This window comes from Mirounga leonina, unplaced genomic scaffold, assembly GCF_011800145.1.
Source record: "Mirounga leonina isolate KUSES-001 unplaced genomic scaffold, KU_Mleo_1.0 Mir_126, whole genome shotgun sequence".
In the NCBI taxonomy this organism is placed as follows: domain Eukaryota; kingdom Metazoa; phylum Chordata; class Mammalia; order Carnivora; family Phocidae; genus Mirounga; species Mirounga leonina.
In genome coordinates this window covers 18,449,096-18,474,649 of record NW_023270314.1, presented here as the reverse complement: position 1 = coordinate 18,474,649, position 25,554 = coordinate 18,449,096, and positions in this window count along the sequence as shown.

Below are 25,554 nucleotides of genomic sequence, written 5' to 3'. Positions count from 1 at the left end.
GCAATAAGTTAATAACTGGAAAAGAGCAAATTTTCTATGACAAAATGATGTCATTTTTCATAAGTCATAAGATGAAATACAAAGTTATCTAGATAATTCATTTTTTATTCAATAATTTAAATGCAGTACAGCATGACAAAACAGAGTAGGAAGCATTAAAGTTGGTAAAAAACAAAACAAACAAAAAAACCCTTTCAATCTTTGTTTCTTTATTTTGTCCTCCCCTTCCTTTCCTCTATTCTTTTTGTTTCATTCTCTCATAAGTGAGAAAAATGTATGTGATATGCAGGTTTGTATTTTCATTTTTTTTCTGTCTTTTAATGTAATAATAGGATAGTCAGTCTTGGGTTTATAGTTTTATTCTATGTTGCCATGATTGAAATGCTATAATAGTAAAGTAAGCTGTGTAATTAAAAAAAAAAAAATGTTGCCAAGCAATTGTATTGCTGTATCTGTTAAATATATAGTCTTTTGACTTTCTGAACTTATCTAGGGGTACCTGGGTGGCTCAGTCACTTAAGCATCTGACTCTTGGTTTCGGCTCAGGTCATGACCTCGGGGTTGTGATATCAAGCCCTGCATCAGACTCTGCACTGGGTGTGGAGCCTGTTTAAGATTCTCTTTCTCCCTCTGACCCCTCCCCCCCACTCACGTGCTCTCTCTCTCCCTCTCTGGGGAAAAGAAAAAAAACTTATCTAAAGTAGAAACATGGGCGCCTGGGTGGCTCAGTCGGTTGAGCGACTGCCTTCGGCTCAGGTCATGATCCCAGGGTCCTGGGATCGAGTCCCACATCAGGCTCCCTGCTCTGCGGGGAGCCTGCTTCTCCCTCTCCCACTCCCCCTGCTTGTGTTCCCTCTCTCACTGTGTCTCTCTCTGTCAAATAAATAAATAAAATCTTTAAAAAAAAAAGTAGAAACATGATTTTGAATAATTACATTCTATAATCTGTTCACTAACACTTGAAACAAATTAGACTTACAACCTCTGTTGAAAAATATAAACATGAAGTAGGTCAAGTAAGGAGCATGAATGTTGCTTATCTAGCTTCAGTAGCATTTTATTTTTATTATTTCCTTTCATCTACAGACTTGGATTTTTTTTTTCCTATAGTGGTAACTATCCATCATAAAGATTTTTCAGATAACAAGAGTTCAGCTAATATCTTGGTAGAATCTAAATCCAACCGATCTCATACTAAAATAGGGAATTTGAATGTGGGAAATAGATACTGATAATGCTAAGGAAGTTTCTTTTGTCCACATATTCCATCTGTTAAAATAATTTTGTTTATATCGAAACAATAGAATCACAGAATATGAGCTCTGGAAGGAGCCATTTATATCATCTAATATAATCACCCTTTGTTATGGCTAAAGAAACTGAAGCTCAGGGAAATATTTTCTCAAAGTGAAAAAGGTCTGGATTTGGAAATAGGAACTGAGCACATCTATTAATCTCTGCTCCCTTCTGACATCCAACTAAAATAAAAAAGGAATTTGAAATATAAAACAAAGTCTCAAATATCAGTGGCTTAACACAATACTATTTTATTCTGGATCAAGGTCCAATACAGATGTTCCTGTATTGGGGGGCAGTTTTCATGTGAATATTCATATATTCGCCATCTACCTTGTGGCTCTGCCATTCCCAAGAGCCCAGAAGTCATTTGCTTCATCTTATACTTTTGGTAGGCAGGTAGGGGGAAAAAACCATGTAGAAGTCAAATCTATTTGACATTAGTAAATGCTCTATAAATATTAGTTTTCATTACATCATATTTAAATATACATGTTTATATGTAACATACACACATACATACACACCCCTATATTTATAGTTCTAATGGTTAACACTAAACTAATATTATTTATTTAGTTTGTAAAGATAAGTTTTGGCCCAGATTTAGCTGTAACCAACACATATTGAAAGTAATATCATCCTGGAAAAGCATATATTACACTTTTAAGATTTAAAATGCGTAAAACAGGGTGCCTGGGTGGCTCAGTCGTTAAGCGTCTGCCTTCAGCTCAGGTCATGATCCCAGGGTCCTGGGATGGAGCCCCACATCGGGCTCCCTGCTCCACGGGAAGCCTGCTTCTCCCTCTCCCACTCCCCCTGCTTGTGTTCCTGCTCTCGCTCTCTCTCTGTCAAATAAATAAATAAAACCTTTAAAAAAATAAAAATAAAATGCGTAAAACAAAACGTGATATGCCTCAAATATAAATTTCCACTATGTTACGTTGTTGTAACATCTAATTTTCCACTGTTTGAGGAGTTGGTGTAGGATGTAACATTAAAACAAGCACAGAGGGGTGCCTGCGTGGCTCAGTTGTTAAGTGTCTGCCTTCGGCTCAGGTCATGGTCCCGGGGTCCTGGGATTGAGCCCCCCGCACCGGGCTCCTTGCTCATCAGGAGACTGCTTCTCCCTCTCCCACTCTCCCTGCTTGTGTTCCCTCTCTAGCTGTCTCTCTCTCTCTCTGTTAAATAAACAAAATCTTTAAAAAAATACATACGTAAATAAATAAAACAAGCATAGAAAGAAAAACTTCAGGTACTACCACAACGATCTACATACCCTCTTTCCTCAGGTATCTTTTATTATTAATTTTTTGTTTTTATATATTTAAACTGAAAGGGAATTGTTTTTTACCTAATATATGAAAAACCAAGATTATTTCTGTTAAAAAATTATAACATTTATCTATATGATAAAATCACAGTAAAGCCAAATGATGGGATCAAATTGGACTGATACTTAAAAGGACAGAAAATGCATCTAAATATGTGATTGAGTATAATCTCAGAATTGTTCATGAGAGCTCACTTATTATCCTTATTTTATTTATTTATTATTTTGTATTATCCTCATTTTAAAGATGAAGGAAGGGAGACTCAGAGGCCAGAGGCAGAGACTGGTTCAGATTGTGATTAAGGAGTGAAATCAGAACATAGATGCAGATTTTTTTTAACTCTACATCCTTTGCACTTGTAGTTTTGTAATGCTGATGAGAGCTTGGGCTCTTAAAATAAATCCACTGTATTATATAAATTGGAGATAAATAAGTAATTGTATCCCACTCTTATTTTTCAGGGGAAGAAAATGGGGTCTAAAGATGTAACGTGATATGAATAAGGCTCAAAAAACAATTCCTAACATAAGGTCTCTAGTAAATTAACCCACTCAATCCTAAGCCTGGACATAACCATAACCTTAACCCTTTCCTTGACCATTTCTCTAACCCTGAGCTAAAACTTCATCTTTACGCAACTACCTTAAAAATAATTCCCTAAAGAACCATGAAGTTTTCTGCATCAAATCAATCTTGGGGGCAGTTGGTGGAATATCTTCTCAGAGAAAATAATCACATTCCTTTTTTTTTTTTTTTAAGATTTTATCTATTTGTCAGAGAGAGAGAACAAGCACAAGCAGGGGGGAGCGGCAGGCAGAAGGAGAAGCAGGCTCCTTGCTCGTGGGACTCGATCCCAGGACCTTGGGATCATGTCCTGAGCCGAAGGCAGACGCTTAACTGACTGAGCCACTCAGGCATCCCAATAATCACATTCCTAGTAGAAAACTGACTTAGGACTTACGATGGCTTAAGTCTTTCAACATAGACTGAAATACATTATAAAATATTTTGTAGCTTGAAATAAAATATCCAGATAGCATAAGAAATGAGTTGTACTTTTGTTTACCCAAATTTTAGACAAGTAGTACATAACACTCTTAGCAAAAAAAAAAAAAAAAAATCAGTATGTAGTAACTTATTGTTACAGGATCTTTTTCTCCTTCCGTGTCTGTGGTTCTTTGTCACACCACTTTGAAAAATGGAGAGGTAGACCAGGCAGAATGGTAGGCAGCAAAGCAGGGTTTATTGGGTGATAGTGGAGGGATAGTGCAAAGTTCCCAAAGAGGGAGGGGACCTGAGTGGGTTGCCACTGGAGTTTCTAAGTCCAGGGGTTTTTATGGGCTTGTTGGCAGGCTGTTTTAATCTGATTAACCCTCCCTGCGCCCATCATCCAATCAGATTTTTGTTACCTATCTATCATATGGAAAAGGCTGGAGGGCTCCTTTTAGGGTGGTATAAAATCCTTTTAAGGGTGGTTTCCTCTTTGGGCAGGGGCCCCTTGTCCTTGCCTGCTTGCCTTCCAACTATCCTTTATCATTATGAAGTACTATGTTTAATACCACCTAAAACTAATCTTAATCAACTTTGTATTTTTGTGAAAACTTAAAATTGGGGGGACGTTATCTCTAGATCTAGAAAATTTGCATTAAAAATTTAGATTCTATCTAAAAACACAGAATTTGAGGAAAGTACTTTTTTGAAACTTCAAGAAATATGCACAGCTTATAAAGTAATTTTTATAGTTCTCATTTTTATCCAGTTGTGAAATAATTATACTTGGTTTTTATTTCAGTGCCAGAAGAAAGTGGCATTTATTGTTGATCAATACATAATTTGAGGCTCAGTCCAGAAACTTATCAATAGAAACTTGAACCTCATCAGCATTGCAGTCATTTTCTCCCCAAATTTTCTAATTATATTTCAGGTACTGATTACTTTAAAATCAATTGATTACTTTTTCACTGAGTAAAGACTCAATTTGTTATTGGGATTAAAGCTCAGCCTTTTTAATATTGACATCAATACTTCTTACAATAATATTGAACTATATTAAAGTACTAATATCCCTCTTGCCAATAATTTTAATCTTAGTCCTATTTTAATGCAGAAGTCTGTGCTGAAAGAAGGAAACCAATTGCACAAATCTTTCTAGATTCTTTCACTTAATCATACATAGTTCAAATACAACTGTAGCTAGAGAAATTGAAAACAATATGGTTTTAGTTATTAAAGGCTTGAAATGAAATATCACTCCTATCATTTGGTTTATTTCCTAATTCTTAGTTAGGCTGAAAAGAATAAAGAGACTTTATTATTCCCTTAATCCACCTCAAGGGAATCCCTTTGTGCCCAAACCAAATGGCATAAGATGAAAGCATGCTGAGAATGTGGATGGATTATGGCTGAGTCAGCAGACAGCTTTCACAGCTGCAGGAACTCTGCTCTGGCCCTCTGCCTCCCAACTTCTGAATCTAATCATGGCTCTCAGGCACTAAATCCATCTCCTGCAATTTTAAAGATGGAGAACCACATATATAATTGATAGCTTAACAACAGATGCAGACCTCACAAACAGGTCCATCAGATGAAGACACATTCCTGCAATTCACTCAACAAGCAATTTATTGGATTTAGATGTCTATGCCTGTTGATGGGTTTCTGAGAATGGAGGAACTGTTTAGGATTCAAAATTTGATTGCTTTAAATTGTGAGACGAGAAGAAAAATTGTGAGACAAGCAAACAATATAGAAGAATATAAATTCTCTTGAGGTATTCGGTGAGAGCTAAGAGTTATATTCAAAAGACAACTATGGATAAAATTAAACATAGTATTACAAAAATTGCAAACTTTACAAATGTGGATTTTCTTAAATGCCAAACAGTTGATAAAATGGAAATATGCCCAAATCATGAGTTTAGAAACTTTTGCAGTCATCTAATCACAAAAAAAAAAAAAAGAATGTAGAAATTAAAATATATGGAATTTGGGCAAATAAGAAACTTTTCATAAATAAATAATTTTGAGAGTAAGAAAATTAGAAAACTTGATCCTTGTATGTGGCACTTGGAAAAAGTTATAAATATTCTTAAAGGGATAACATTCTTCCTAATTAAGTAAGAAAAAATCAAAGCATTGTCAGTGTCAAAGCAAAATCAAAGCAAATGACTCAAAAGGTAACCAAGATTTTAACATGGCATAACTATTTAATGTTTTTGCCTGTGAATGCATATAACTTTTCTTTTCGTAAAGATTTATTAAAATGCTACTTATTTTAGTACTCCTGATAAATTATGAAATATAGCTTTAGAGTTAGACATGGCTATAGATAATTGCTAGTGTTTTGGACTAGAAACAAATGAATTTAAGTAAGGATTTTTTTTTCAAAATAAGTTTGTCAAAAAATTTAAGGGAATTCGCTGATAAAATTGGGAAATAATTTTGTAATATTGATCAAATTGATATCAATTTATAAAAATCAACTCTGTAAGTTTACCATTCTATCATTATACCATCATAAAATTTGTCAAAGAAATACTGCCCCCAAAAATATATTCTTAGTTTATTATTTGTGTTAAAGGTAAGTACCTGGTTATAATTTTGACTTTATTTTTATTAAAGACATCTTAATTCATACTTGTTGAGGTTTTTTATTTTAAATATAAAGTACCAATAATTAAAAGAATTTTTCACCTGCTTATTCTCCACTTTTTTTTTTTTTTTTTTACCATCTCTCTTGCTCTCTCTTTTTAGGATAGTTTGGATTTTCTTTGTGGCTTTTTTTCTGATATCAATTACTGGACAAGAAGAAACTTCCTGTATTTTTTTTTTTTTTAATTTTCACTGGGCAGGGCTTAATTACCATTGAGGTAGTTTTGCTTATATTTATTTGGTCATTTTCTCCCCAAATTTTCTAATTATATAATTATTTGGAATGGGAGCCTGCGACATTCATTCATTTATATGTATTCATCCTCCTGACTTTTTTTTTTAACTAATCATTTATCATTTGGTAGCTTGTTAGAAATGCAGAGTATCAGGAGCCACCCCAGACCTATAAACTCAGATTTTACACTTTAAATATATCCTCAAATGATTCATGGGTGCACTGAAGTTTAAGACACTCTAGACCAGTAGTTCTTAACCCAGTCTGCATGCAAGGCAAATCAGAATTCTTTTTTTTTTTTTTAAGATTTTATTTATTTATTTATTTGACAGAGAGAGACACAGCAAGAAAGGGAACACAAGCAGGGGGAGTGGGGGGGGGTGAAGCAGGCTTCCCGCCGAGCAGGGAGCCTGATGCTGGGCTCAATCCCAGGACCCTGGGATCATGACCTGAGCTGAAGGCAGATGCTTAAGGACGGAGCCACCCAGACGCCCCAAGGCAAATCAGAATTCTTGTTAGAGGTGGGCATTAGTAATTTTTATAAACTGTTCAGGTGATTCTGATGTATAGCCAGGGTGTAAACCCACTGCGCATAAACCCCTTGAGGGTAAGACCATGTGTTAGTTAATTTATGACTTTCTCAAGGGCCCAATAAAATGTCTTGGCTTATATTAATGGATCTTTGTCATACCCAGGATGGCATTTCCTAACCTCTAAAGATATGATTTGATACAACATGAATTATAAGTGGTTGACTGAATTTTGGGATTTCAATTCTGAAATGGCTTCCTCAGTTATGTTCTAAGGCAGATGCTATAATAGAAACATAAACCCCAGTGACCATAAATAAAGCACACTGACCTTGAGTTAAAGTTGACAGTGGCCTTTTCTTTATGAAAATAATAGCTTTTGTCATTCACCTTATGAGGTGAAATCAAGCAAATAAATAACCAAGAATTCTGCAAATATAAAATGCTTTTTTATGTAAGAACAAAACTACTACCTCATCAGTATTGTTCCACAGAACAAAGTATATTCTGAACACAGGAAATAGAAAATAAAATCTATAAAACTATGTATTTGCAAGGGCCCAAAGCTGGGTTCTCTTTGTCCTTAATTCATACGTGTTTCTCATTCTTTAGAATACTTCCAACATGCACAATAAAAGTCACAGGTGGTTCTTTGTTTCCTTTCTCAGTAACCTTTTTGACTGAGATAAATAAAATACCAATTTAACCCCAAGTTGAAGAAAAATATTAATAGTTGAGAGTTTTAACAAATCACTTACAAAGAATGCATTGATTTTAATTCAGTTAAGTATTCATTGGGAAAAAATGCTCAGGGTGAAACTAGTTAGCTCTGTAATGTCGCTATGCTATATAATATACAAATTAATTCATATCGTCTTATATTACCCTGCTAGCTATTTCTTTGTAAAAGTATTTGTATATATAGATAGCAAGATAGCATGGACTTAAGGCAAACTATTTGTAAAAATATTTTCTGTAATCTTTCCTCCCTAAAAATGTAGTTTCTCCTTTGTAAAAATTTAGAAAATAATTAATATAGAAACACCTAGGGCTGCCTCACTGATAGGATTTATGCTTTGCGATCACAAAATATTATATCTAGTCAACTGAATTTTAAGCAGCTGAATGCTAGTCAGAAAATTTTATCCCACTTAGGAATAAGTTCACAGTGACAAAATGTATTTCCCTGGTGAGTCCAGACATTGTCAGTGAGGAAAGGCTTTTAGTTGCTCCCAGTCTGGGCTTGAATATCTAAAGAAAAAAGCACTTACTAAAACTATTATCTGAGTCACTTAAGATATATAGCCCTGAATTCCAGTACTGTCTCTATTTTTCACTTCAAACATGAACAAATGAGAGCTATTCCTCTCCCAGAAAATCTGGGAATGTTTCTTAAAGGTGGGAAAAGCTGAAAGAAAGAAAATCAATGATAACTCCATTTTTATTTGGGGGTGTTATATTTTCTGTTCTGATTTTTAAATACCTGGTCTCACTTAAAATATCCGCTGAAAACCAAGTCAAAAAATTCTCCCCATACTGTTAATTCCATAAAGAAATCCTGAAATTTGATGGAGATCAGAGAATGAACCCTATTTCATTTGTGTTTCTTTCCAGATAAACACTTTTCCGGTGGTTTATGGAAGAAAACTGATCTTCCATCGAGTAGACCTAAAGTGCCTGAAACAAAATGGATATTTATGGATAAACCTCTTAGGGCTACAGATTCATCATTTTGCTTTGTTTCTCTGAGAAGCTCAAGAGAGTTTTGTGATTTACTAGCTGGGGAGTAATTTATTTATTGCTGACAGCTGGGCTCTGAATGAGGAACCAGCACAAGTAACAATGTAGAATGGCACTAAATAAAGATTACCAGAATATTATGTCTTCCCTTATGATATTTGGGGCCGAATAGTCAAATGCTGATTGGAATTAACATTTTATATGAGATTATTATGCCAATGACACTGGATCTTCAGGGTACTCCTAAAGAATCTTCTGTCATTTGACTTTCACAGAAGAAAAAGAGAAAGCACAGTATTAGATGACTTAGTTCTGAAGCTGTGATAACTGGAGGAGGTAAATGACTTTATTGGAAGATTGGAAAATATCAAGAATTTTGACACAGTTACAGCACGATGCAGGCTTTCCCAAAATAAAGCCTAGGTAAGTGCAGATAATAATATTAGCATAAGAAAAAACACAAACCTGGAATTACAACATTAACCTTCACTGCCTGGGCCACACTGGGGCACAGCTTAATATTACTACCTTTGCACTAGCTAATCTGTAACAAGGTCCAGGCTTGATTCCAAGATGACCTTGGGTTGTTTTGGCAGGAAGCCCTAAATCAAGACATCTGATATGTAGAGACACCAGGTGAGAGAATTTTTTTTTTTTTTTTAAGATTTTATTTATTTATTTGACACAGAGAGAGCGAGCACAAGTAGGCAGAGCAGCGGGCAAAGGGAGAGGAAGAAGCAGGCTCCCCGCTGAGCAGGAAGCCTGATGCGGGGCTCGATCCCAGGACTGCGGGATCATGACCTGAGCTGAAGGCAGACGTCCAACTGACTGAGCCACCCAGGTGCCCCAAGAGAATATTTTTGATAAGAAGAAATAACATCAAAATGAAAGTAAATTGTTTGATATAAGGGCCTTCTTTTTAACTTTGAGTTGCTTATTGACGTAGTTATAGGTCTTGTTTTTGTTTTTCCTATGTCCAGTGTAATGGCCTTTATTTCTCAAAGAATGGCTGTAACTCCAAAGGAAATTCACTCTACTGCTTTTTTCCTATTACTTTCATCTAAGAGTATATAACTTATGTAAAAAGTGTGGAAGATTTTTTCCAATCAACTCAGTTTCTTTCTAATGATATCAATAGCCATTTTTGTTGATATCTTATATTCCTTTTTCTACACAGGACCTTTTGTTTTGGAAGGTTGGTAAGGCAAGCTTATTATGCAAATTTTGCAATATTTAAAATACTTAATTGGATAATTTATATGCTGAAATGTCTTTATTCACAAATTATTTACTTTTGACAAACTGTATTGGTTTGATTTCTCAACGTTCTTTTTTTATTTTTTAGACTTTATTGATGAATAATTGACAAATATAATTATATTATTTAAAGTATACAATGTGGTAATTTGATATGCATATTTACCAAAGGGCATTTTGTATTTAAGATTCATGAGCTTGAAAACAAGTAGGTAGAAAATGCTTACAATTGATTTCTGATTTCATATGTACATGTACAGTTTAGCAAATCTGATTTCATTTCCAATTCTTCATTTACATATTGTGTGACCTTAAAACTACTCAAACTGACTGATCTTTATTTCCCTCAGTTACTATGTCACAAATCTTTTTTTAACCATATTATGAAATATTCTTCTAAGATATGATTTTATGATCACATACAACCCAATTGTATATTTCTTTCCCTTTCATATTAAATGTATTGCTTATTATTGGGCATGTAGCTTATTTTTCCTCCATATTTAAATATATGACAAGAAGTATTATTATCCATTCATCTTTTAATGCATATTATATAATTTTCTTATGGTAAATTTCTAGAAGTGGCATTATAGGATCAATGGAAACGGATATTATAAGTTGTGGGGTTTTTTCGTTTTTATTTTTTTCTTTTTAATAAAGGCAATTTTCTAATAAAATAGGCATAAATTTAAGTTTTTCGGTCCTAGGCAGCTTCTCAAAGATTTTTGAATTGGACAAGATAATATATGTATTTTTTGTCATCCTAGGTATATTTTGATATATAAAGAATATATGTATCCTTTCTTCCCTTCTCCTTCTCCCCTTCTTCATAACTTTACTTTTTTAGTTCTTTACACTTTTACTTTTATAACACAGATCTTACTTACAATAATATATCATAAGTTATAAATATTGTAAGTTGAAAATACATTTAATACACCTAACCTACTGAACATCATACCTTAAATATGTTCAGAACATGTACATTAGCCTACCGTTGGGCAAAATCTTTTAACACAAAGCCCATTTTATAATGGTGTTGAATGTCTTGTAATTTGTTGACTACTATACTGAAAGTGAAAAACAGAATGGTTTTATGGGTAATTGTGTGTTTCAGCTGTTTACCCTCCTGATTGCATGACTAACTGGGAACTATGCCTTGCTGCTGTGGTCCAGCATCATAAGGGACTATCGAACTGCATATTGCTAGCCTGGAAAAAAAGATCAAAATACACAATTTGAGGTATGGTTTCTACTGAATGCATATTGCTTTTGCACCATGGTAAAGTTGAAAAATCATAAGTTGAACCATCATAAGCCAGGGGCCATCTGTGTTTTGTAATATTTATTGAATATTGAATTACTCATATCAATTATTGAATATCTATAATATTTACAATTCTTTAGAAGATTTCAAAAATGAATAATACCTGCCTTCAAATTGCTACTTGACTGATACATGAGAAAAATAGTTGTATGGACTGATGTTTGTGTCTCCTCAAAATTCATATGCTTAAATTCTAACCCCCAATTTGATGGTATTAAGAAGTAGGGCCTGGGGGGCGCCTGGAGGGCTCAGTTGGTTAAGCGACTGCCTTCGGCTCAGGTCATGATCCTGGAGTCCCGGGATCGAGTCCCACATCGGGCTCCCTGCTTAGCAGGGGGTCTGCTTCTCTCTCTGACCCTCCTCTCTCTCATGCTCTCTCTCTGTCTCTCTCAATAAAATAAAATAAAAAGAAGTAGGGCCTTTGGGAGGTAATAGGTAATGAGCATGGAGCCCTCATGAATAGAATCCATGCAAAAAGAGACCCCAGAGAGTTTTCTAGCCCTCTTTCTGCCATGTGAAAATACAATGAGAAAATGACCATGGAAGAAAATGGCTCTTACCAGAACTCCACCATGCAGGCACCCTGATCTTGGACTTCAGCCTTCAGAACTGTGAGAAATAAATTTCTGTTTTTTGTAAGCCACCCAATCTATAGTATTGTGTTACAGTAGCCTGAACTAAGACAAACAGATTATATATATAATATCTGTATATAATATATATTTGGAAAACAATATTATGTAATACATATGCAATAAAGATATGTATGAAAATAGCTATATTACAGGTAGAAAGTAGTAAGTGCCTTAAAAGAGAATGTATTCTTCCAATTATCTATCCTAAGGATGCTTGTTTTATTTTTAATAGTGGGTTTAGGATGGCATGACAGTTTTAGTGGAAGCCCCATCAAATATCTAGTATCAGTGTAAAATGATACTAGATTCCTGACAATAAGCTCCCATCAAAACTTAGCCAGGCTGTCTTTGATGAACACATTGCCTTTCATATTCTTCACTGTGGCAGTCATCTTCAGTAACCCTGCCATGTTTACAAGGACACCATGGCTTCAATCAGAAACTAAGAATTCATTTAAAAAGCTCAATGAGACAGGGCCACTGTTTCAGGTTTATTTCGTACCAATGATGTTATCAAATATTATAATTCTCCGTGGAGTTACAAAACAAAAGAATGGAGATACTTTCCAGAAACAGTTTATACATTCAGGAAATGCATATGTATGAGAATCAATGTAACTTAGTCCAGTATTACACAATTGTATAACACTAATCATCATATCATTTAGCATTTTTATTTTTATTTATTTAATTTTTTTCATTGAGATAAGTGTACTCTTTAATCCCCATTACCTATTTCACCCATCCCCCCACTGGTAACCATCAGTTTTTTCTCTCTATATATAAGTGTCTTTTTCTTGGTTTGTCTTTTTTTTCCCTTTGCTCATTTGTTTTGTTTCTTAAACTCCACATATGAGTGAGATCCTATGGGATTTGTCTTTTTCTGGCTGACTTACCACTTAGCATAATACTCTCTAGCTCCATCTATGTTGTTGCAAATAGTAATTTCATTCTTATTTATGGCTGAATAATATTCTGTTGTATATATATGTACCACATCTTCCTTATCCATTCATCAGTTGATGGACACTTGGAATGTTTCCATAATTTGGCTATTGTAAAATCTGCTATAAACATCAGGGTGCACGTATCCCTTCAAATTAGTACTTTTGTGTTCTTTGGGTAAATACCTAGTAATGCGATTGCTGGATAGTAAGGTTCTTCTATTTTTAACTTTTTGAGGAGCTTCCATACTGTTTTCCAGAGTGGCTGCACCAGTCTGCATTCCCATCAACAGTGCAAGAGGGTTCCCCTTTCTTCACATCCTTACCAACACCTGTTGTTTTTTGTATTTTTGATTTTTGCCACTTGACAGGTGTGAGGTGATACCTCATTGTGGTTTTGATTTGCATTTCCCTGATGATCAGAGTCTGTTGACGATGTGGATGCATGAGAAATGTCTATTCATGTTTTATGCCCATTTTTAAATTAGATTATTTGGTTTTTGGGTATTGAGTTATATCAGTTCTTTATATATTCTGGATACTAACCCTTCATCAGATATGTCATTTGCAAATATTTTCTCCCATCCCATAGGTTGCCTTTTAGTTTTCTTGATTATTTCCTTCATTGTGCAGAAAATTTTTGTTTTGATGTAGTCCCAATAGTTTATTTTTGCTTTTATTTCCCTTGACTTAGGAGACCTATCTAGAAAAATGTTGATATAGCTATTGTCAGAGAAATTACTGCGTGTTCTCTCTTCAAGAATTTTTATGGTGTCAGGTCTCCATTTAAGTCTTTAATCCATGTTGAGTTTATTTTTCTGGATGGTGAAAGAACATGTTCCAGTTTCATTCCTTTGCATGTGGCTGTCCAGTTTTCCCAGCATCATTTGTGGAAGAGACTGTCTTTTTCCCATTGGATATTATTTCCTCCTTTGTCAAAGATTAACTGACCATATAACTGTGGGTTTATTTCTGGGTTTCCTAGTCTATTCTATTGATCTATGTGTCTGTTTTTATGCCAGTACCATACTGTTTTAATTACCACCACTTTGTAGTATAACTTAAAGTCTGGAATTGTGATACTTCCAGTTTTGTTTTTCTTTTTTCAAGATTGCTTTGGCTGTTTGGTCTTTTGTAGTTCCATACATATTTTAGGATGATTTATTCTAGTTCTGTGAAAAATGCTGTTGGTATTTTGATATGGATTGTATTAAATCTATAGATTGCTTTGAGTAGTATAGGTATTTTAACAATATTTGCTCTTCCAACCCAATGTAACTTAGTCCAGTACCACAAAATTAATTACATAAAACTAATCATCATATGATTTAGCATTTTTAAATTAAATGCTTGAATCTATTAATATTTGTATATTCAGTTAATTATATTTTCTAGCTAAACAAAAACATTTGCTATTTAATGGTTTGGATTCAGTTTCTCCCTATGTCTACATCATACTTGCCAATAACTTAAGCCCTGAGGGCAAAAGCATTAAACTCTTTCAGGAGTTACCATATGTAATTATTATGCCAAATGTCTAAAGTAAATACTATTTCTTATTTTTAACAGCTGAGTAACTGAACTTCAGCAAACTTAATTTCTCCTAGTTCTTGCAGTTAATAAATGTGAGAAAATTTGGCCAAACCCAGTCATATGGCAGAGGCCAAAGTCAATATGGGAAGGACAACAACATAAGGGCTTCATTCCGAGTAGCTTGATTCCTTGAGAGATAGCAAAGTAAAAGTCTACTAAATGATTATTTTATTCAATTGAATATTAATAAATTCAGAGAACTTCTTATTTAGAGATTTCATAAACACTTTACCAAAACACATTTTTATTTGTTATAATAGTCACAGAAATGTACATTAGAATTTCAAAATAATATAATGTATGCCTAGAAGTACAGAACTTCTAAACATTTTTTAGATATTCTTGACTCATATATTTATTTATTCATATTTATCATGCACTATTAGGTACTCTAAAAATATCGAGGTAAATGATGAGATAGACATATTTACTGTGCTCATGAATGTCAAAGGGACATTAAATAAGGACTTAAATAAATTTTAAATAAAATTGTGATGAAGTTCTATTTCTAGAAGTTCAGTATATATGGTGAAATAGCAAAACATGAAACATGGTTTGTAGCTTCAGAGATACTTTCACTAGCTTTAAAAATTCTAAAAAATAAATATAGAAATGAATAAACAAATTAACAGAGTCCTACATACTTCTCCTCAAAACTGATTTTCCCGTTGTACCAGACCAGTGTTTTCTGTTTTAATTTTGTGAAGTTATAGGATTATTTTAACAATGGAGGCATTTACTTCACAGCATAACACCAAAGTTCATCATAATTTCTCACAAATAATGTATGCTTAATAAATATTTGTGTAAAATTCAATGTGTTAAAAGTTCCAAAATAAATTTTATGGTGTGATTTTTTTGATCTCTTTTATTTAAGGTTAAAACCAAAATAACAGAAGTTTCTTTGAAGAACCATTGATCATTGACTTGATTTTATTATAAGGACCAGAGCAACTTGGCAGTCAGGAGGTACAGTGACAATCTACATATTTCTCAGTATTACAGACTGGGAGAAAGGTTTACCAAGAGTAGTCAATCACAGAATTCTCAAAAGAATAGTGTATATTATGACTGAACATGGAAGCCATTGGTCCAAGCTATAGAAGCAATAAGATTATTTCCATGTTTTGAGGTAGGGACTTAAATAAACAACAAAGCAAAGGTAGAAACTGCACAATATAGAAAATAATTGGAAACTAGAGAGTGAAATCAACTCAAAAAAGGATTATGGGATTTTTTTTTTTTTTGCTTTATAGGATGTTATCTTTTAAACACAAATATGACTTTATGTTTAAAAGTGTTTATGGGAGTACTTATCACATGGCAAGTACTATGTGTTATTTAAGCAAAATGATATCATAGATTCAGGTTATATTAACAAAAAATGGGGTATTGACTTTATGAGTGGTTTGATTCATTTCACAGAGGTAAATATGCCATTTTGAAGAGTGAAGCAGGGTTGATATCATACTCTATTTTATAGAAATACATTTTCCTCTCTATATGTTAACACAAAGTCTTATTAATCATAATTTTTTGTTTACATCCTCACTGTTTTGAACAACTGGTTTCATCTTCAGTTTTTATAAATTATCAGGTTCCTGAATGATTGCCTTTGACTTATGATAATCTACCTTTTCATTGAGTCTAGTTTTCTGTTTTTTGGTTTGGTCTACTTTATTTCTGATGTGTTGCTTGCCTTGTTCTGAGTCCTGAAATTTCATCTAATAATTTTCTGGATCCTCGTTCTTATTTTGTCATCTGCAGATCGATCACTTAGTTCTATCACCTCTTCTTGATTGTTGGCTTTTTTCAACTATCTAGATTTTTGTCTAACTTTATTTCTTCACTCACAACTTGTCTGTAAATCCCAAGTTATTCTGTGTTCAACTATATTATATGGTTACAGTTTGTATATAAATGTATTGCACATTCTTATAACTCTTAATGTTGTTTTCTACATTGAAGGGGTTATTCAAACAGATGAGCTCTGATGCTGAGGAGGGAGAGAACTCAGAAGAGGAAGAAAATGAATGAATGCCGAAAGAACCAATTAAGGAAACTTCCAAACATTATGAAAAAAGGTTTAAGTATTTTAGAGGAGATAATTTTTTCTAAAACACCATGCTTAATACCTTTTTAAAAATACAACTTAGAAAACAATGAATCATGGAACACTATATCAAAAACTAATGATGTAATGTATGGTGATTAACATAACAATAAAAATTAAAAAAAATACAACTTAGGGGTGCCTGGGTAGCTCAAGTGGTTGAAGGTTTGACTCAATCTTGGTTCAGGTCTTGATCTCATGGTCATGAGTTTGAGCCCTGCATTAGGCTCCACGTTGGGTGTGGAGCCTACTTAATAAATAAATAAAGATAGATAGATAGATAGATAGATAGATAGATAGATAGATAGATGATAGATAGATAACTTAAAAAGTAGAAGACGGGGCACCTGGCTGGCTCAGTCAGTGGAGCGTGCAACTCTTGATCTCAGCCCCACATTAGGCATAGGCCTTACTTAAAAAAAAAAAAAAAAAAGTGAATGAAGAATAAGTAAGAATCCTAATAGTTTGCTGAGATTCTTTAAAGTCCAGGGAAAAAGAAGTTGAAATAAGTACAATATAAGCAGACTTACTTCAAAAAGCATATCAGAAATGAAGAATGTTACAACATTTTTTTTCATTCTTCACCTTTTTAAATTTGTTTTTAATTTGACTGTAGTTGACACACAATGTTACATTAGTTTCAGGTGTACAACATAGTGATTCAGCATCTCCTTACATTGTGCTATGCTTACCACAAGTATATCTACCATCTGTCACCATACAACACTATTCATTTTACAACATTTTTATCATTGTGAATATTTTTCTATTTCTGTGCATCAAGGGAAGCTAAATAACACTAACTGTATGTATTGTGTGTGGACCCAAACACCATGACCAGCCATTTCACTGACTAGTAAACAGATCAGAGTAAGACTATTATGAGTCACTAGAAAACACAAAACCATTAACAACCATACTTCTTTATCTCTCTCTCTCTTTTTAAATGTTTTGTTCTGTATGGAAGTTGTCCACCTAGAAGAAAAATTTCCACAGAGTTGGGCAGCATCCACTAATTTTAGATAGAAAATTTATATTTCATACTTGATCTGGAATATGTCCACACTAATTCTTTATATTATTTACAAAAGGAAAGAGAAACAAAGGGTCTGCCTCCACAGGACATATACAAAGGAGGGCCATGCAGAAAACTTGGGAGTGATTAGACATAAAAGAAAAAAACCATTTAAACCATTTTGTAAATGAAAACAACTGAAATAGAAGCCACAGAGCATGAATAAATTTAACATCAAAAAAATGTAGTGCCTTAATAAGATAAATAGAATGTAGAAAAGAGAAAAAAAAACATATCAAAAATCAAAAATCATTTTATCAGAGATAAAAATGATTAAAGAGAAAGTGGAATATTGAATATAGATAATATGGAGATAAAAGGAAACCCTAAAGGGAGATCTAAAGCAAGGTTCAGAGTTAAGACTAAATATTATAATTTAAAAAAATGAACTTTTCTGAAATACTAAAGATTTGGAAAGTACATATTGAAAGAGCATGCTCCATACCTGAGAATGAAGAACAAGTCATATTCTAGCAAAACTCCTGAATATTAAAGGAAAAAAGAAAAAACCTTTTGTGTCTCTAGGCGAAAAGACCAGATGACATACAAAGACTAAAAAACAAGGGCCAACACATAGCAATGTTATTTGAAAACTGTGATTCAAAATATCATTTCCCATTAAATAAAGATGGTGTGTCTTGGAGAAATGCTTTTAGCTTGTGCAAGATAAATCTGGAACTCTGACATAGTAGATATAAGGGACTGGCTTCCCAGTTTTTGTTTCAGATTAGAACACTACCTCAGAGCCAAGGGAGCAGTGAAGTATCCTGCTCTGTTTTAGAAGTATTTATTATCATTTTTCACCCAGATTTCAAAAGAAACAGATTTATCACATTTATAAATATTCAAACCCTAGATCACCACATTTTATTATATTTTCTTCACTTTTTAGTGCCTTTTTAAATGTATGCATACATTCTAAATATTCATACAAGTTTGTCACTTCCATATCATACAAACATTACATTACTCTTGGATATTCTTGAATACAAAGATTTTTTTTAATGGCCACATTGCATCCCATTACATGCATGCATTTAAAAAACCAGTCTCTAATTGCATATTGTCCTATGATAAATTAGGCTTAGAAGAGTATTTTTGTTGGGGCGCCTGGGTGGCTCAGTTGGTTGAGCGACTGCCTTCGGCTCAGGTCATGATGCTGGAGTCCCTGGATCGAGTCCCGCATCAGGCTCCCTGCTCGGCAGGGAGTCTGCTTCTCCCTCTGACCCTCCCCCCTCTCATGTGCTCTCTCTCTCTCATTCTCTCTCTCTCAAATAAATAAATAAAATCTTTAAAAAAAATAAATAAAATGCCTTTACAAAAAAAAAATAAGAGTATTCTTGTCTTTTAACTGTCTGCATCAGGGAGTCTACCAGGTGCTTCAAAAGGATTATGTGATTTTTCCTATCAAACAACTTCTTATATGACACAGTTATTGCAACTTGAATTGCCTATTGCATTATTAAATGGGACTGATTAAATTGAAGATGATCTTAGAGATAATACAATTAAAATATTCTCCAAAGATCCAGTATTGCCCTACAAGCCCTGTCATGTGCATTTGCCATTTTAAACTGGGTCCACCAATATTTCAATAAGGTTAGAGAGAACATGGTGGTCATGGGAAGGGTGATGAGGGAGGAAGAAGGGAGGGAGGGAAGAAGGGAGAGAGTTGCTGCCACACACACACACAGAAAACGAAAAAGAAAGAAAGAGGTGAAAGGGATAAACAGGGAAAAAAGAAGTAGCCAGGGACTAGCTGGTGAATCTGAACCTGAATACAGATAGATCCAAATTCCATTGGAAAATAAGAATTCCCAAGGGGCGCTCATTTCATTACACCTGTGGAAAGAGGGACTTTGGGTCCATCATTTAGCAAAGACACATCAAGAAGTGGTGTTCTCTCCCGAGAATAACTATGCGAACTACACTGAGGGAAACTTCTAATCCTGACAAATGTTAATTCGGTAGTCTACAAATAACTTTATTAGTAAATGCTAAGTAAAGTCCTTCTCAAACGTTTTGGTCTCAGGACCTCTTGTTGGAAGAGGTCATCAAGAAGACGTGACCACTGGTTGACCCACAAGCTAGACCTGGGCAATTGGAGGCTTCTCCCCACCTTCCCTGTCTTTGGAAAATGGATCTGCCAGCCCACCACATCTGAAGCAGTTCTAAGGAGCCCTGAGAGAGCAGTGTGTCATGGAGACCACCTGCCAGGTACACTTGGCAGAACCCCATTAAGACCTCTGTCTAAACTTTAAAGATTCTAGAGAGCAGGTGCAGAGATCTAGTCTTTCAGCCGCCCAAGACAAGCCTCCTAAGTAAGTTCCCTTGCTTGTTAGGCCTGCATCTGTCAACCTGGAGTGGTTGCCTCTTTCTCAGGTTTCTCCTTGCCCTCTGTGTATGGGGAATTCACCAGTTCACCAAAAAATTCCCAATATTATGAAATATCACCCCTTTTAACTGTTTAAAAATTATTGAGGGGCGCCTGGGTTAAGCGTCTAACTTAAGCTCAGTTGGTTAAGCATCTGATTCTTGATTTCCAGCTCAGGTCATGATCTCAGTGTCGTGAGATGGAGCCCTGCCTCTGGTTCTGCGCTGGGTGTGGAGTCTGCTTAAGATTCTCTCTTTCTCCCTCTGCCCCTCCCCCACCCCCTAAAAAAAAATTATTGAGGACTATATGGAGATGTTGTTTATGTGACTTGTATCTATTAATATTTTTCATTAGAAATTAAAACTGAGGAAAATATTTACTTATAAAATAATAAACATATGTTAGTATAAATTATTTTTAATTAAAAAAAAACAATTTCCCAAACAAAAAACTTTAGTGAGAAGAATGTCATTGTATTAAATACTTTTAAATCTCTGTAATGACTAGCTTAATTGAAGACAGTAGCTTTCTTATATCTGCTTGTTTGATCCCACAGTAAAAATCAACAATCTCAATCAGCACACTCATTTTACTCCATAAAATTGATTGATCTGTCTTATATTTTGCATAGATCTTTTATTCATATATGATTTTTATAACATCAGACATTGATTATTTGAGAAATATTGGTTCAGTGAGTAATGCATGCAGATCTTCTAAATGTTTGACATATTTCATTACACAGTAACAAAAAACTTTATTTTTACTAGTATAACCAATTTCAACAGGAAAGTAAGTATTGGGAAGCTTTCAAGCTTCCAGGGATTAATACAAGTTTTCCAAATTCTAATTTTCACTTCAAGGCCCAAATTTGATTATTGACAAAATTGCTGTCAGTTATTTTCTTTGGCTTTGCAGGCTCTTTGTTCACTGTTGACAAAATTTATGTCAAATACATCAAGTCCGGTTAACCATAGGTTGTCCATTCATTTGTTTTTTCAAGTAAAAATGATTTTCCACAGAAAAAAGCAGTTAGATCAGCTTCCCACACATACAATTGCACATATGCTTTTCCTTGGTTACTCATTATACTTCAGTACACCTGGAAAATGATTTATGCATATTTCTCATTTAGTCACATAAAATATTAAAAAGACACATACTCAAACATCAAGACTAACAAAATTAATAATTTTTATTGACTCTTCAAGGACAATCTTAAGTGAAACTGAGTTTTTAATTTTTTTCCCAGCAAGTTTATGGTAATGAAAATATGATGATGCTAATACATTTTGGGGCCATGCCTTGTTTTGGGTTAATTTACCACCATTGCTGTTGCTCTGTCAGTGAAAATATCACACAGAGAAAAGATAATGTGATATCATAATAGTAGTATAAAAATGATTTTGAGCTTATAGATCCTCTGAAAGTGTTTTAGGAACCCACAGGGGTCTGTAAGCTATGCTTTGAAGACTGTTACTATGGTAAAATAAATTCTAAAAATATGGTAGTCCCTGGTGGACAATCAAATGTGAGATCCTTTCAGTTGTCTTTTAGGAGAGCTTATTTAATATATACATATTTTTTCTTTCCTAACAAAATTCTGAAGAATATATTGTTAGCAGAAGAGGACTGAGGTGGGCGCCTGGGTGGCTCAGTTGGTTAAGCGTCTGCCTTCGGCTCAGGTCATGATCCTGGGGTCCTGGGACCGAGTCCTGCATCAGGCTCCCTGCTCGGCAGGGAATCTGCTTCTCCCTCTCACCCTACCCTCTCTTGTGCTCTCTCTCTCAAATAAATAAATAAAATAAAATCTTTAAAAAAAAAAGAATAGGACTGAGGTAAGAGCACCTATATCTTTGTTTTGCCCTGAAAGGTAGTATAAGACTGTTTCTACGGGTCGGGGTGCCATGTTCAGATATTTTTTTTTTCAATTCCATCAGTGCTGTTAATACATACAGCCCTAATGTCTGATAATAGTCATTTAATAAATATATATTAGCTAATAAATATACATTTATTGATAGCTATTAATTAGTATACATTAATAATTACAATAATCAATTAATGAAGATGTATCACATGAATAAACAAGAAAGATTTGAGTCTTAGTTATGCAACTTCCCAACTGTGTGACTTTGGGGAACTTAGCCTGTTTTTTTCTCAGTATCAGTATCTGTAAAAAAAAAAAAGCATTCTATGAGTACCCCCATCATAGAACTTTGGTAAAGTTTATGCTAGAAGTTCAACTCAGTGCCTAATTCATGGCAATGTCTCAAATATTAGCTCAATATATTTAATTCATTGTCTATCAAGCTCTTCAATCATCTCATTGTATTAGTTTGCTTATTTTTTTTTCAAGATTTATTTATTTTAGGGAGTGAGACAGAGTGCATGCATGGGGGAGGGAGGGGCAGAGGAAAAGGGAGAGAGAGAATCTCAAGCAGACTCCCTGCTGAGCATGGAAACTAATGCCGGACTCCATCTCAGGACCCTAAGATTAGGACCTGAGCCAAAATCAAGAGTTGGACACTTAAGTGACTGAGCCACTCAGGTGCCCTGGCTTTTCCGTATTTCCTAGATATCATCACTGAGAAGAATTTTATATCTGTGAGAATTTTCATACTAATGCATATATACGTCATAGTTCAATAAAATAAAAAAAAGAATGGAAGGAGGGAAGTAGGAAGAGAAGGAAGGAAGGATCACTTTAAGGTCAAACAGCAGGGAGAATGTAATATGAGGATTTATGTATAAAAATGATGCAAGAGAGGGGAGCTTGGGTGGTACAGTCAATTAAGAGTCCAGCTCTTGGTTTCAGCTCAGGTAATGATCTCAGGGTTGTGAGATTGAGCCCCGCGTCAGGCTCCGTGCTCAGTGCACAGTCTGCTTAAGATTTGCCCCCACAAATTTGTATGTTGAAACCTAATCCCCAGTATGTTGGCATTTGGAGATGGGGTCTATGGGATGTAATTAGGTCATGCGAGGAGAGCCCTTGTGAATGGGATTGGTACCTTATAAAAGAGACCACAGAGAGCTCCTTTGCCCTTTCAGTCATGTGAGGACATAGAGAAAATAGAGCCATATGAACCAGGAAGCAGGCCCTCGCTGGACACTGAATTTCTCAGTGACTTGATATTGGACTTCCCAGCCTCAGAACTTTTAAGAAATACATTTCTGTTGTTTATAAGCCATCCAGCCTACGGTAGTTTGTTAGAGCAGCACAAACAAAGATCGGTTTCTGTATTGACCTGGAGATGATGCTCAGAATAAGACCCCATGCCTTCTACCAGCGCTCCTGCAGAATCACCGAAAGCCACCCACCGCCAGCACAATCCCCACCATCGACGCTGCTAGGTTCCTCAGCCTCCCGCGGCTGTGCTTAGTCCACTCTCACCAGAACTGTTGCTAAAACAGGAAAAATGATAGAAGAATAATTTTTTCCTTCCACAGTTCCGATTTCTTGCCAGTGACTCCCATTGGCAGAACAAAAATGGGAGTCTGGAAATGGAATATGCAGAATTCCGGCCCCTGGAGCGTAGAGTTGAACCCAGCATGGCAGAAATGGAACTGATGGGACACAGGCGAATGGAAACAGTAAATGTAAGTACAGCGTGTGGATGTGGTGCATTGTGACTGAGCGACGTCCGTGACAGGCTCTCATCCCCACGGACTCTAACCCTTTCGCTGCCATGGAATTACTGAGCTCTCTGAAGACTTGAGAAAACTGGAACTGAGGCGGGAAGAGAGAGAGAGAGAAACGAGCCACGATCCTGAGCAGAGATTCAATTTGGTCAACATTTATTTATTTGTCACATATTTCATCAAGGTCGTGCTAAATGCCAGGCACGGCATTGCTATGTCGCTATGAGAGACATAGTGATGACTAGAAGAGGCCACTTGTCTTCTGAGAGTCAAAAAGTGAGGCCACATATGCTCACAAAGAGCTGAAACCTAGAGCACTATGTGGAAAAACTATGTAAGTAGTACAGTGTTTTGGGATTAGAAGAATAGGTACAATTTTGATGAGTAGATATGAGGGGGAAAATATACAGTAGAGTTTGAGTCAAGTGAAGATTAGGGAAAGTTCAAGGCTCATTTGACAAATAGCCACTATATCAGTTTATGTTTGCTCTAAATAACTATAATAGTTATCAGTCAGACAGCTGCCTTATCTTTCAGAAATATTAGTGTATTACAGATTTTTTTTTTCTAGGAGCCACAAAGTCTACAATTAATGTATTATAATTAGGAGATAATTCCCATTTTCTTCCTATTATCATTATTTCCCCTTGAGTATAAAGTCATTGTAACTTAAACTGAAAATACTAAAATATTTTAATGTCTTCCTAATGGTAAGAAATTAATATTTTCTAAAATATAATTTAATTATTTTTAATGTTTTTAATCAAAACAGGCTCATTTTAGACAATGTGGGAAATACCCTATGCAGTATCTTGACTTCTCCAGTTTATTGCTAACTTATTGTAATTAATATAAATATGTGGTAAAACACTTTTATTTCATAATTGAGGTCATCTCTGATTAATTCCTTAGATTAAAATTCTAGGAGTGGAGAAACTGCATTATGGAGAAAAACACGCTTAAGGTTTATGTTGTGTATTGGCAAATCAATTTACACTTTTATCAAATTATGTTGGTTCTTTTGTGCTGGGCATGAATTTCATTATTTTATTGAAAATATTTACATATATCTTTATAACCAATATATTGTCTTTAAGTTCGATCAGCATTTGGTATATTTATGATATTCATGAAGTAGTACTGGAGATTTTTGTATTACTTTTACCCTGGAGCAACCTATATGGCATGGAAATGAATGTTTGAAAGAAATGAAGGAACTGGTGAAACTATCCAGTTCTGGGGATATTTTGCAGAGACAATTTTCTTTTGTTTAGATTTGGTTTTGATTTTGATAGATTTATATTTCTTTTTTCCTCCAGTTTTATTGAAGTATGATTGACAAATGGAAAATGTATATATTTAGGTTGTTCAACCTGATATTTTGATATATTGTATATATCCTTAAATAATTACCACAGTCAAGCTAATTAACATATCCATCACCTCATGTAGCTACACTTTATGTTTCTTTTTTTTTTTTTAAGATTTTATTTATTTATTTGACACAGAGAGAGAGACAGCGAGAGAGGGAACACAAGCAAGGGGAGTGGGAGAGGGAGAAGAAGGCTTCCCACGGAGCAGGGAGTCTGATGCAGGGCTTGATCCCAAGACCCTGGGATCATGACCTGAGCTGAAGGCAGATGCTTAAGGACTGAGCCATCCAGGCGCCCCTACACTTTATCTTTTTCTTTTCTTTTCTTTTTTTTTTTCACTTCTTTCAAAAAACAACAGGTGTTGCTGAGGATGCGCGCTCTTACACAGTTGGTGGGAATGCAAACTGGTGCAGCCACTCTGGAAAACAGTATG